This window comes from Thermobia domestica, chromosome 2 (assembly GCF_964235325.1).
Source record: "Thermobia domestica chromosome 2, izTheDome1.hap1.1, whole genome shotgun sequence".
Taxonomy (NCBI): Eukaryota; Metazoa; Arthropoda; class Insecta; order Zygentoma; family Lepismatidae; genus Thermobia; species Thermobia domestica.
In genome coordinates, this window is record NC_137455.1 from 287,410,107 (window position 1) to 287,423,736 (window position 13,630).

General features: G+C 34.3%; 1 protein-coding gene across 1 annotated transcript in view; it reads right to left on the reverse strand.

The window, feature by feature from the left end:
* The window catches only part of LOC145678547 (pyruvate kinase-like), a 145,751-nt gene extending 133,204 nt beyond the window's left edge, over positions 1–12,547 (reverse strand). The window contains exon 1 of the mRNA XM_081748830.1: positions 12,371–12,547. The gene's annotated coding sequence lies outside the window, so the exon portion shown is untranslated. The remainder of the gene's footprint in view (positions 1–12,370) is intronic.
* Between the last annotated feature and the right edge of the window lie 1,083 nt (positions 12,548–13,630).

Genomic DNA, 13,630 nt, shown 5'->3' on the forward strand with positions numbered 1-13,630 from the left:
CACATTCCTGAGGAACTGAAATCCATCAACAATAGGAAACTACATTCTAATATGTTTTCATTCACTGATCCCAATAGTGGAAAGCCTTCAGTAACAATAGTGTCCTATGTAGCTAAGGAAAAACCGAAAAAACTTCTATTACTACTGTCAACTCAACATAATGGTGACAAGATAAAAGATACTGAGGGAAAGAACAAATCAGACATAAATTTATTCTATAACGCAACAAAAGGTGGTGTCGATACAATCGACCAAATGGCACGTAAATACAGCACCAATAGAAGTACACGGAGATGGCCACTATCCGTCTTTTTTACGCTTATTGACATCGCTTGTATAAACGGATATACCTTGTACACAATGAACTTTCCTGACTGGAATAAAACAAAAAGTAATAGAAGGCGCTTGTTTCTTCAAGAACTGGGAATTGAACTCATCAAGCCAAACATTGAAGAACGCACCAAAAATGTTAGGGGTATGCAGCGTAATATTGTTTCCTCAATGGAAAACGTACTGAAGAGAAAAATCACCATACATCGTCAGGGCATTGCACGGTCTGCAAAAACAGTCAAAGGTAGGTGTCATGTATGCAACTCCCAGACGAGAACGAAACGTGAAAAACAAAACAAGCTTCCTAAAACAACAATCGTGTGTACCAAATGCAGCAGATTTGTTTGTGGGAAACATAGTGAGAAAGTAAACATTTGCGAGAATTGTCAGCTCGACACTGAAAACTCCGATTGAATATTCCGTGAAAAGTTTCGCACTACAAAGTTACTTACATCAATAGCATATGAACAGTGGCGTACATTGTTCAAGAACTCAAAATTGGTGTGATGTAAACATTGCCAAGATTATAAATTTAGTATTAGCTTCACATAATAATATATGAAAGCTATGTATGGTATCATCCGTCCAATTATTTTTATTGAATAATACTCAGCATACAGTTACGTACAAATAAGCCTAAATACTCATGTGGACAATCATAAATATTATATGAAAAGGTGTATTTGTTAATTATACTAAATTTCACAACAATAAAATCTCATTTAACTGCAATAATGCAGTGGACATTTTTTAACCCCCCCTTGGTCCACAGCGAAACGGATTGACGCTTGGTCCTGCGAGGGTTAAGATAAAGTACGAAAATAAGTTGCCAAGTATTACATCCAACGAGTTTAATAGTTACTTTGTGAACAATAAACAACATTTAAATAGTAATTTCCTGAATTATGTAGATAATCTTAACAATTACATTATGGCAGGCAAAGTTTACTACAATTTAACCACTTCAGCTTTAAATGAGCGCGGGTTAGTGTAGAAGAAATTCTAATTATTGCGTCAAAAATGAAAAATTCTTATAGTAAAGATAATTTTTTTTTACCTAACTTTGTTACAAAGGATATAATTGATATAATAGCTTTCTCAATTATGTATGTTGTTAATTGGACATTAAATAATGATACTTTTTCATGACGGCCTAAAAGTAACTATACAGTACGTATTTACAAAAGAATGATAGAGATAATTTTTTATCACTACCGCTCTGTTTTTCTTATTCCAGTGTTTTCTAAAATTAAAGGATACTGTAAAAAAAATTGTAACCTTATTTTGAACAGAATTCGTTAATTATTGTTGGGAATTTTCAATTCAGATCGGATCTATCCATTATTAATGGTGTCGAGACTGTTGAAAATGAATGATTTTGAGTTCGGCTTATATACATGCTCTACTTTGATTGACTTTAGCTTTTAACACAGTAGTATATGATATCTTGCTTTAAGAATGACAGTGCCATGGTATAAATTATATTGTACTATCCCCTTACTATTGAACTATACTTACTCGATGGCAGATAAATAGATAAACTAGAAATTGACTGGTGTTCCTTAGGGCTCAGTACTAGGCACCTTCTTATTTTTAGTTTATATGAACGATCTATCTAATTGTCTACCGACATCACTATGACACCACTACACTTCTTCTCAATGGGTTATATCAAATAGCTTGGTATTAAATACAACGGGAACTCAATAATTTGTTCTTATTAAATAAATCACCGTGTATCTTAAATAATCAAGATTATGTAAAATTGCTTGGTATATATTTTTAGATGTTCGAAATTGAACTAGACAGTACATACTCAGGAACTATGCAAGAAACTCGCTCGTGTTTTGTATTTATAGAAGACATTTAAAAGATCTGTAGGCGAGGAGATTATGACGTCAGTGTATTATGCGTTTCACTCACACTTTTTATGGGGACACTACAAGTACAAAGGACGTTTATAAATGGCAAAAGAAGAACGTTCTACTAAAGGTATGCCAAATACTGATTCTTTTGTTGTTGTTGTTGTTCTTTTAAAAAAAGAATGACAAATCATAATATTCAGAAACATTTATTGTATTGTATATTTTTTGATTTGTTTTGGTTAAGATGTAATAGTTTAACACACACACACACACATATATATATATATATATATATATATATATATATATATATATATATATATATATATATATATATATGGGGGGGGTGTATGTGTGTGTATGTGTGTGTGTGTGTGTGTGGGTGGGTGGGTGTGATTTTTCTTCTTTTCTTACATTTTAGATTATGTTCTTGACGAAATCTATTGGTACTAGGTAGTCTAATGACTATTAAAGTACTCGATTCTATTCTAATTTTTAGAGATTCCAAACATGTTTATGCCCATAGCATTCAAGTGAATGCAATTAAAACATGTGAGAATTCATCTTAGAATTTACGGAATGTATACATGTGTGTATTTTAATAGTTCTTCGAAAATTTCACTCCACTATTTGCCACTATTGCAACATCCCAAAATACTGCACTAGCAGATGGGAAAAAAGAACTAAAAAATGAGGTTCTTATTTCGTGCAATGAACTATTTTTTTATGGTAAAACATCTGATAAAATACTTCTTTCTAGTACGTTATAAATAACACTGCTGGAAACGCAATTGAGAATACACAGTAGAAAATCACGGAGTTGACCCAAAGTTGGTATACACGAAGAAGGAAATAGTAGATAATTTTCATCCAATCTGGCCACCATTAAACATCCCAAGTATGTTATGAAGAGTGTATAGTATTCATCTTAATAGCACATATAACCAGCTTGAGCGACTACACAAACAGTAGTTCGGGCAGATAACCAGTCGTATAAGTGCTAAATGTCTGTCTGGATGTGGTCTTCCGGTTGTAATCCTTGTAGTAGATGTTAGGTAAGCTGGACGATAGTCAGAGCCATCTTACATCTGGAGACCTAACACAAGATGTATACCAAGAAAGATACGTTAAGTTCCCCAGGCAACATGAGGATGAGCATTATCCTGCAAGAAAATGGAGTCCCGTAAACTGTTCAGATAACATCGGAGGATATGATTGACTTCAGAATTGTAAGGTGTACTAGTCATATTCCTCTAAATGAAGATCACAGTTTAGGAGTGCGATACTTCGATACATCAATCGTTCTATGAATATTAAGATAGCTTTTCTATATTTCGGTATTTTATGATATTTTAATACTTTTCAATATTATGATATTTTTCATTATTACAATATTTTTCGGTACCGTAAACTGGGGTAACTTGGAATTTTTTTCTTTTTCGTATTATCCCTTGTTATTTATTGCAATTAACTTTTCTTCTTCTTGTGATGTTTCTAGAGCGTAGTCCATGTTGCCGTACCTTTTCCTGCAGTCATAACAAAATTTTACTGAGACTGAAGCCTCCCAGGAGCCAAAATGTACTGTTTCCAAATAGCCCCAAAAGCGGGGCTACTTGGAAATTATATACCTGGGTATTTTTTCATAATAGTAAGAGCTGTGTGAAAGATGAGACTATTTGGAAAGAACCACTTGCAAGATCACACTTTCCTGAGAAGATTGATATGCAACATGCCTATGTTTCTTTCATAGTAATGTGTTCCTAGGCTGTTTTAAGTAAAAAAGAGACTTTTTAACATAACCTTTTAGTTAAACACAACAAATTGTTGAACCAATCTAAACTTTCCTATAGTGGTAAGCTTGTTTTCCTGAAGGCCTACAGAATTAGTTTTTTTTAAAAAATGTTTTTGTAATGCTTTTATAAACGGTAGTTTTTCAAACAATGCAAGTTTGATAAATGCTAATACACGCATAAGCTCTTGAGACTTCTTTAAGACACTAAAACATGCCCTACGTAATTTTATGAAATTTATGTATGTATCAGATTAGTAATTACCTGGTACCATTTTTACAAGTGTACATTTATGGTAACCCTTTGCAAAAATATCATATTTTACTGTTAAAATAATAATAATAATAATAATAATAATAATAATAATAATAATAATAATAATAATAATAATAATAATAATAATAATAATAATAATAATAATGTAACACAGTGCGATGAGAACAAAACTTCACATATTGAAATTCTTTGCTGCAAAGTCATATAGAAAAACAACTTGTTCTCTGCGGTTGTAGGTAGGTTCAGGAAAAACTTTAATAGTCATCGGTCTATCCTTTGAACAGTATCATCATTTTTAGTACAAAAACGAAAGGAAATAATTTTTAAAAAAATGGCCACAAATTGTCCCAGAAAGGAAGTGAAAATGTAAAACTAATTTGTCTCATTAAGAAACTTCTGAAAGCAATGATATTTAGCACAACCAGGAAAAAATCACTTTTCATTACGGAAAAAGGGACAATTTACAGAAGAAAAAAAAAAACACACACACAAAACAAGTATCAATTGCTGTGAGAATTTTTAGGCCAGTCTGTAAATAAGAAATAATACGGATTGTTTCTTTTAGGTGCCTACTTTTCATTGGTCTGGGGGGAAAAAACGACGTACCTGTCATAGTTCTTTCGTTACTATACCACATACAGGCACGTAGCCAGAATTTCGTAATAGGGGGGGGTCCGTGACGAAACACTGTGATTATGACACCAGGGGCTCGATCATTCTAAAATATTTTACTGGTGACATATATTGGTTCGTTTAGCCAGGATTTCGTAGTGTGGCGGGGGGGGGGGGAGGCGTGATACGAAGTACTGTGATTACATACAAGGGGCTCGATTAATCTAAACTATTTTACTGGCAACATACCTATATTGGTTTGTTAGGACAATAAAATGAGGATATGTTAGTAAGTATTTTAATATCAAACTATGAAGAGATCTCGAGTAAAAGAACATAAACATGTATTAAAAAAGATATAGTCTTTCGAGGTCATTCGAACTCGGTTCTTCTTCTCTTCTTTCTTCTTTTTTTTCTTATCTTCCATTAATACCATCAAGGATAGCAACGAGATCTCTTTCGGCAGTAGACATCTTATAAAATGGTTAAGTGTAGCCGCGAAATTAAAGATTTCTTTAACAAGTGTAACTGGAATCTATGGTGGCAATCTCATGTTATTGGTTGAGCCATTTCTTAGGTTCTACCTGACAGCCTATCTGATTGAACCGGTTTATCAATCTTCATTTGAGGAGTGTATTTCAAAAACATGCTAAATCCTTTGGTAGAAATCTTCAGGAAGCCCCCCCGCCCCCCCCAAAAAAAACAAAACTATATGTTTTTACACTGAAACACTATCGCAAGTGAGATTTTTCAAACATAATTTACCACAGAAAATAATGTGTTTTGACAAAAAATAATTACAAAATTTCACGTAAGAGGTTCCATAGTATACTCTTCCATATTCAATTCAAAATCGGGCATTTTTGGATTTAGCATGTTTTGGAAATACACTCCTCATTTGTAATCCATAGGATTAGCATAGAGCTAAATGGAATTCGGAATGCTCCGTTACAATAATATCCATTTTTAACTTGACCCCCCTTCCCGTTTCCTCCACACAAAGTTCCTCATAAGAAAGAGAAATGAGAGAAAGAGCTTACTGTAGCTTTATTTTTAATGCTGATTCCTTTTTCTCGTTTCTTTTTGTTTCATCCTTCCTTATTTTTTATTTTTGGTTTCGAAGAGGGGAGTCCGGACCCCCGGACCCACCCCCGTGTCGCCACGTTTGGCCTAATCCTCGTTTCGCCTAACCAATTATCTGACACTTTTATGACAGATAAATGATAAGATTTGTGTCCGCCATTTTAGGCGAAAAAAGGATCCTTGTTTGGCCTAATCCTCGTTACGCCTAAAATGGTGGACAATAAGAAAAAATTGTGGAAATTCAACTAGAGGGAAATTATATAAGAGAAAATTCCCTAGTATATAAAGAATTAAGAAATGCAAAATATATAGATTAAAATTAGTAGACAACGTTCGCTTCATCGTATGACTTCAGAAACCGATAACCCACGACTTGTCATTATATGTCACTACGGTTAATATTTTACACTGGCAACAGAATGCCGTGACTGGACCATAGAAACGAGTAGCATGGTGCGATGCAGGGTTGTCAAAAACATTGTTTTTTTAAAAAAAAAAAACAACAACAATAAACCCGTTTTTTGTTTAAACCCGGTATTTTTTTTGTTTAAACCAGGTTTTTTGTTTAAATAATTTGCTGTATGTATTTATATCACATATGGAGAGAAGTTTGTTTCATGTTGGTGTTATTATGCAACAACTGGGTTATGCTGGAAGAAATCACATAAGCTTAAAGCGGAATGAAACCGCTTCTGGGCTTACATCCGAGAGAAATTGTCCTCCATTTGAACTCTAAACCGGGACTAATTGACCACAAATGCGATTTGTCTGCCGACTCACTCATGAAGGACTCCTGGTAAAAATACGTTGTGCTGATCTTTAGGTACTTAATGCAACTGTCAAGAGTTATTTCAGAAGGACAAAAAGATAACCAGTTGCACAAGTGAAACTATTATACAGAATTACATATGGACAATTTCAAAATGCTGCAGAGTACAGAAGAACTAATTTAGTCCAAGATAGAGAAATACAACGAGAAGAAGAAGAAGTAGACTTAATTTGCATATGTGTATGAAAAGTGAATAAAGATACGAATTATTTGAGTTCACTTTGGCTCTGACCCATTTATACATAAATAAATACCAAAGATACTTTTGATTTCAATAAATGCCTCTCGTGGGATTTGTATGAACCCTCCTCTCCCCAAAAAACTACAGCATTTCGATGTATTTTATCAATAGTAAACATTGAAACGAAACAATATTTAGAATTTTTCTTCGATTACAATTATATAACAATAATAACTACAAAAAATCACAAAATAAACATTTATTAACTTTTAAAAAAAGTTGCTTTTGTAGTATAATCTGTTTGAGTAATGAATGGGGAATTTAGGTCTGAATATAATACGAATAATATACGGGAGTAAAACGTGATAACCCATAAATGAGTGTTTATCAAGATTTTACGAACAATTACACTTTTACGAACATTTTTCGTTTTTTGGTTTATTTATTTATTTATTTATTTTAACAGCTGGTTTAAACCAGCAAACCCTGGTGCGATGAGTCTCAATTTCAATTTCATCATGCCGATAATGATCTATAATTTGGTGCCAGCCCAACGAAATCATGTCAGGTTTGAATTGTACAAGATAACGGAGACCACGTTGATTTATAGTGTTTTTCTGTAAGCAATGTTTTGGACCTTTGGTACCTACTATTCACCCGTATTGTATCGAAGTACAAAGATCACCAAAGTCAACTATATCTTTATTTCTGCCATACGAGTGGAAATGGAGTGTACCAGCAGGACAACCACTCTCGTAACAGATCCCGGTTGGCCACCATCTGTTTGGAGAAGCATTCAAATTCTTCCTGCTGAAACAACCACCGAGAAGCCCGGATTTCAATCTCATTGTGCATTTCAGAGACTTATGCTATGGACATTCCTGGTAGTATGTGAAACGAGTGGAAATTCAACTCAAAAGTTGTAATTTCAAAAGTAATAATAAGAAATGAAATATATTTTTCTTCTTTGTCAGTAACACATTGAGATGTTTGAATTGTGGAATTATCCAAAGAGCAATTTGTCAGCGGAGCGATTTCTCACAAATCACTCATTGCGATCACAATTGTCCATTGTTAAGCTATTAGCAAATTTAGGGATCTTTTGTCAGATCTAGCTCGAAATAGTTACAAATTTCATACGAATTGTAATTACAATAGAATCACAATCGGATCTCTTATATTGCATTAACAGTTTCAAAAAAGCGTTGAAACTGGAATGAAATCGTCTGAAAGATCAGCAAAACCTACAATAAAATAACTTTTGCACCTACATAAGAAAGAAACACACAAACTATATTTCCTTTAACGTACCGATTAGCAGTACCATTTGACAATATTAAATATTTGGAAACAAACTGCAAACTAAAAGTTACTTTTGAACAGCACTCACCTTTAAATAAAATTAATAACAGGTGTAACTTTTTGTGTTTCTCTCATCTCAAATATAGTCACTATACACCCTGTGGGGGCATTAATATTCTCAAAATGGAAGGAAAAGTAACTGTACAGTTGTCGAAACATTTTTCCGAAAGCAAATAGTAATATTACAAATTAGTTATGGGAAAACTAATTTGTATTTCTCAGTTCTTCACATAGTATGGAATATTTTTTTCCGAAAAATTTCCCTCCAGTTTTATCTCCGCGATTTTTTTATAGTCCACCATTTTAGGCAAAACGAGGATTAGGCAAAACGAGGATTAGGCCAAACGAGTATCCTTATTTCGCCTAAAATGGCGGACATAAAGCTTATCTTTTATCTGTCATGAAAGTGTCAGATAATTGGTTAGGCGAAACGAGGATTAGGCCAAACGATGCAAGATCACCCACCCCTTGGCTACGTGCCTGCCACATAACACCAAAAATGTCAGTTTTCCAAATAGCCCCAGATTTTCCAAGTAACCCCAGTTTACGGTATTACGATATTTCGGCATTTTGATATAACAATGTCTTCATATTTTGTGATATTTCGATATTTTTCACTTCGTTGCAAAATTATGCTGAAGTTTGATGTTGCCCTGTAGGGATGCGCACGATACGAGTCGAGACAGGATTTTCCTGACAAAATTCGAGTCAAGACATGGATCTTCCAATAGAGAAATATACATTTTTCGAGTCGAGACATCACTTTTACAACACATTTTCGAGACGAGACAACCACAGATCTTGTCTCGTGCGCATCCCTATTGCCATGTACAGATCGAATGCTTTAATTCTTCAGTGACAATAGAACTAAACAGCACTTTTCTTAGTTTGCATGATTCCTTTTACTTAGTTTGCAGGATAGGAGAGAAGAAAGTACAGTGAATATCGAAAATAATCATTTTCGAGATTTCACAGTGTGTTCGTCCAAATGTATACCGTTCAACGTACCCAAAAATACATATTAAACTTCAAGTTTTCAGAAAGTTCTCCAGAGACGAGGTCGTCTTCTCTTGTTATTTTCCACAAATATGGATACTTTACTGGAGGAAGAACATTTTTTAAAAAACATGTGAAACTACTGTAACGATTTTGTTTAACTATGTTCGTATATATTCATATTTAGGGATAATATAGTAAATTCATTGGTTCACTCATCCAGGGGCGCACCCACGGGGGGTGCACCGGGTCCGGGTCCCCCAAAACTTTCTAACTCAACATCAGTGGCGTATTTAAGGGGGGCTTCCAGGCTTAATCCCCCCTCCCGAAATCTTACTATAGTAAAGTAAATGAAATATCTTGCAGAATTTTCACATTTCCAGGGAAAGCCCCCCGAAACAAAATCGTAAATACGCCACTGCTCAAAATACATTTGCACACTTTTTCAATAAAACTATCCTTGTTTAACTGGAAAATGATTGACGTGGCATGAAAATTTGATCTTATATTTCATCTGTACTCTTTCTCTTCGTAGTATAGTTCTATCATTTTTTCTGAAAATATAGGTAGAAGTATTTAACAATTACTTATCGTCTTTTCGGGTGCAGAATAGTACCCTCCAATACTACATATATGTAGTGTCTTGAAGCATTAGACTACCCCAACAAAAATTTCTGTGTGAGCGCCTGCACTCATCAATAGATCTTCGAAACTCTATAACAGTGGTGTCCAATTATAATGAGAATGAGGGCCATAACCATCTATACTAGTAAGGTGGAGGGCCGCAGTTAATAATAATAATAATAATAATAATAATAATAATAATAATAATAATAATAATAATAATAATAATAATAATAATAATAATAATAATAATAATAATAATAATTATTATTATTATTATTATTATTATTATTATTATTATTATTATTAAAAAAGAAAAATATAAAAAATGTATTTGAAATATTAGGCACACTCATGTCCAAAATGATTGTCTATAACTGCATATCTATAACTGTCTTCTTGTAAGAATATAATTTGATAATGAATTTGCAGGGTACTTTTAATACTGATACTATATGTAAGATCGGAAAATGTTTATTTGTGGTAAATTTCAAAGGAAAAGAATTATAAATACGAAAATGAGAAAGAGTAAAACAAAATGTTGCTAAATTGACAAGAAAGTTTTATTTTCGTTTTATTGTTCTTACTTACTACTCTTTTGACATGAAATTTACCAGATACATGTCTTTGCCGATTATACACACACTAACATTGTAAGAAATTCTAGGCGGATTCGTTACAAATTATATTCCTAGAACAACATATTTTTAGACATGCGACAATAATTTTGGACATGAGTGTACATATCTATCCAACATGACAAATGAGGGTGATTAACAGTGTTTACAAGGGCTGCGATATCTACATCCATTTCTGTTGTTACGTTTAAGAGCAAATGATTGATGTAGCATGAAAATTTGATCTTATACTCCATCTGTACTCTTTCACTTATAAAAACAATCTAGTTCTATCATTTTTCCCCTGAAAATATAGGTGGAAGTATTTTGCATTTACTTATCATCTTTTCAGATGCAGAATAATACCCATTCAATACTACATAGACATAGTGATTTGTAGTATTGGAGTCCCTGTGCCAAAGTTTGGACCCTTTCCAACAAAAATTTTCGGTGTGCGCCTGAGCAGCTCAGAGAAAGTTTCCTATTATCTCGTATGTTCTCTATATCATGCGCGCCGACTACGTGGGTGCTCCGGGGCTCCAGCACCCGCAAGATTTTTACTTTGATAGAAACCAAAATTAAATAAATATTTCTCACTTGCCATTATCAAAAAAAAAAAAAAAAATAAATAAATAAATAAATAAATAAATAAATAAATAAATAAATAAATAAATAATAATATTAATAAGCAATTAAAACATTGAGATGGAGGTTATAATTTCTAACCTTTAAAATATAATTGTTTGTTTCAAATGTGTTAGTGCAAAGGCAACCATGGAACACACTGCCCCCTTCCTTGCCTATCTCTGGCCTAGCCAAAGGCAGCCAACAGAATAAAAAAAAAAAAAGGAAGAAAAAGAAAGAAACTATAATATTGTGAATAGAATCGAGCACAGCCTTTTATGATAGTGTTCATAAAAAATTAACTAAAAGCAAATCAATTAGAAAATACATAACACGTTGCACCATCGATAAATTATGGAAAGTCAGCGCAGTTGTTCCATATAAATTTTGAACAACTTATTTCACCCCATTCCGTGTAGAATTTCCGAAAGTAAATGTAACATGTGTAATGTAGGTAATTGTAAGTGTAATTTGCGTTTATTGTGTATTGAAAAGTTCCTATAGTCTTATGCTGAGTTTAGTTTGCACATATAAGCTGTTTAGAAGGTTAAACAAACAAAAATTCTTTTTCCTGCATTCTACCACGCCTTCTTCCAGGCAATTTTGGCTGAGAGGATGAGGGGAGGCAAAATCAAAATATGCAGGGCTCTATTGGCGTGTGCGTAGTTCGCCGAAGTCTATCATTCTTTTGATAATACGTGAACTACACAAAAGTGGCAAATAATCGCAGTTTAATTTATCTTAGCTCAAAATGGGGCGGTTTGGTAAATACGGGGGATTATACCCTTAAAATATGCATGAAGAAACACTGCGAGGAAGTTTATGATAATTATATGTATCAACAAGCTTCATTTAGGGCGTATGATCGACGGCTTGAAAGCTACATGTAATAATACAATTTTGAGTCATACGCTTTAACAGTACTCTTTGCACAATATTTGTCATTAGATGGAGCCAAAGCACTGTGATTCGAGCCTATAACTATTCTGAAGTTCTAGTAAAAATACTAATGAAAGTTTTGCTCACGTTGGTCTAGTAGTTACGGAACCATTAGGAGTCGAATAAGCATAATACACGTATTACCTCATCCGTTAGTTTTATTATACTAGTATAAATCACAAATAAAGAAATTCAGAAATACACAAAAGAATTCCGTAGAAAAATATACATGCATTACTTACAGAAAACAGGAAATGTTACGTGGCTTTCAGGGCCTAGAGAGTCCTCGTTAATTTCAGAAGAATCAGTCTGTATTAGTTATCAAGTTTGTTCCAAAGTTCCTTTGATATCAAATAATCTCGTTGTGATACGCCAACATACTGTATACAACAGTTACCACACACAATATACGCAGTTTTTATAATCCTTCGACGTGATGTACTGTGTGACTCGAGAGTCATGTCACATGTGGTATTAAGTAGATAAATACAATATTCTTAAAATGGAACGTCCGTTTGCTTTCATCCAATAAGGTTCGACAACATCAGAACTCACCTTAAAATCGACTCAGCAACAGTAGCACTGGAATAGCTCTACAGGGAGTTACGAGCAGGGGCGTCATTTAGGGGGGCAGGAGGGGGCATTTGTCCCCCCCCCAAGAGTTTGAGGAATACATATACTTTAATAGATTGCCTACTAATATACTAGTACAAAACGTGAAAGTCTTATGTCGGTGGTGCTCTTGCCCTCCCCCCCAAGCGAAGTCTGAAATGACGCCCCTGGTTACGAGGTTGCATTAACAAACTCTTTTGAACTTTCTAAACATGCGAACTCTTACGTGGCATTCGTACACAAAAGAAAATTGTAAGAGAAATTTTGATTTATTGGGATTCTGAAATACAAAACAGGGCATATGAAATACGATTATGTTCACGCACTCACTGGTCGTCAAAATTTAAAAATTTGCACGCGCAAAAAGTGAGACTTCATTGTCAGTTTGTAGTTATTTGATTAAAACGAATGGCCAAAGGTGCCCAATTTGAAATAACCTCACTCAACGCACACTCAAGCCATCATTTCGACATCACGCTCACTCAACCTCACGCTCACTTCGTGAAGTTGGGCTTGAGTGAACGTGAGCTCCGAATTCGTTAGTGCCGACCTCATAAGTTCAAGTATTTTTGGCTAAATTCAATATCATTTAAACTCACACTTACGCCATCATGCGGCCCCGCGTAGCGTAGTCGCTAACGCTCTCGACTTCGGTGCGAATGATCCCGGATTCGATTCCCGGTGGGGGCACTCGGTCGAAAAAGTGTAAAATGCTTCTTCAGACCAGAAACACCGAGTGGGGTTTTCCTCATACACATCAGGCTAATGCCGGGGTGGTACCTAAATTATAGGTCCCAGGAGGCTATTTTCCTTACCTTTCCCCGGATAGTGTGCTCGCCGAGGGACGTCATCCCTCAAACGTGACTGACTAAAATGTCCTAGATGCCGAC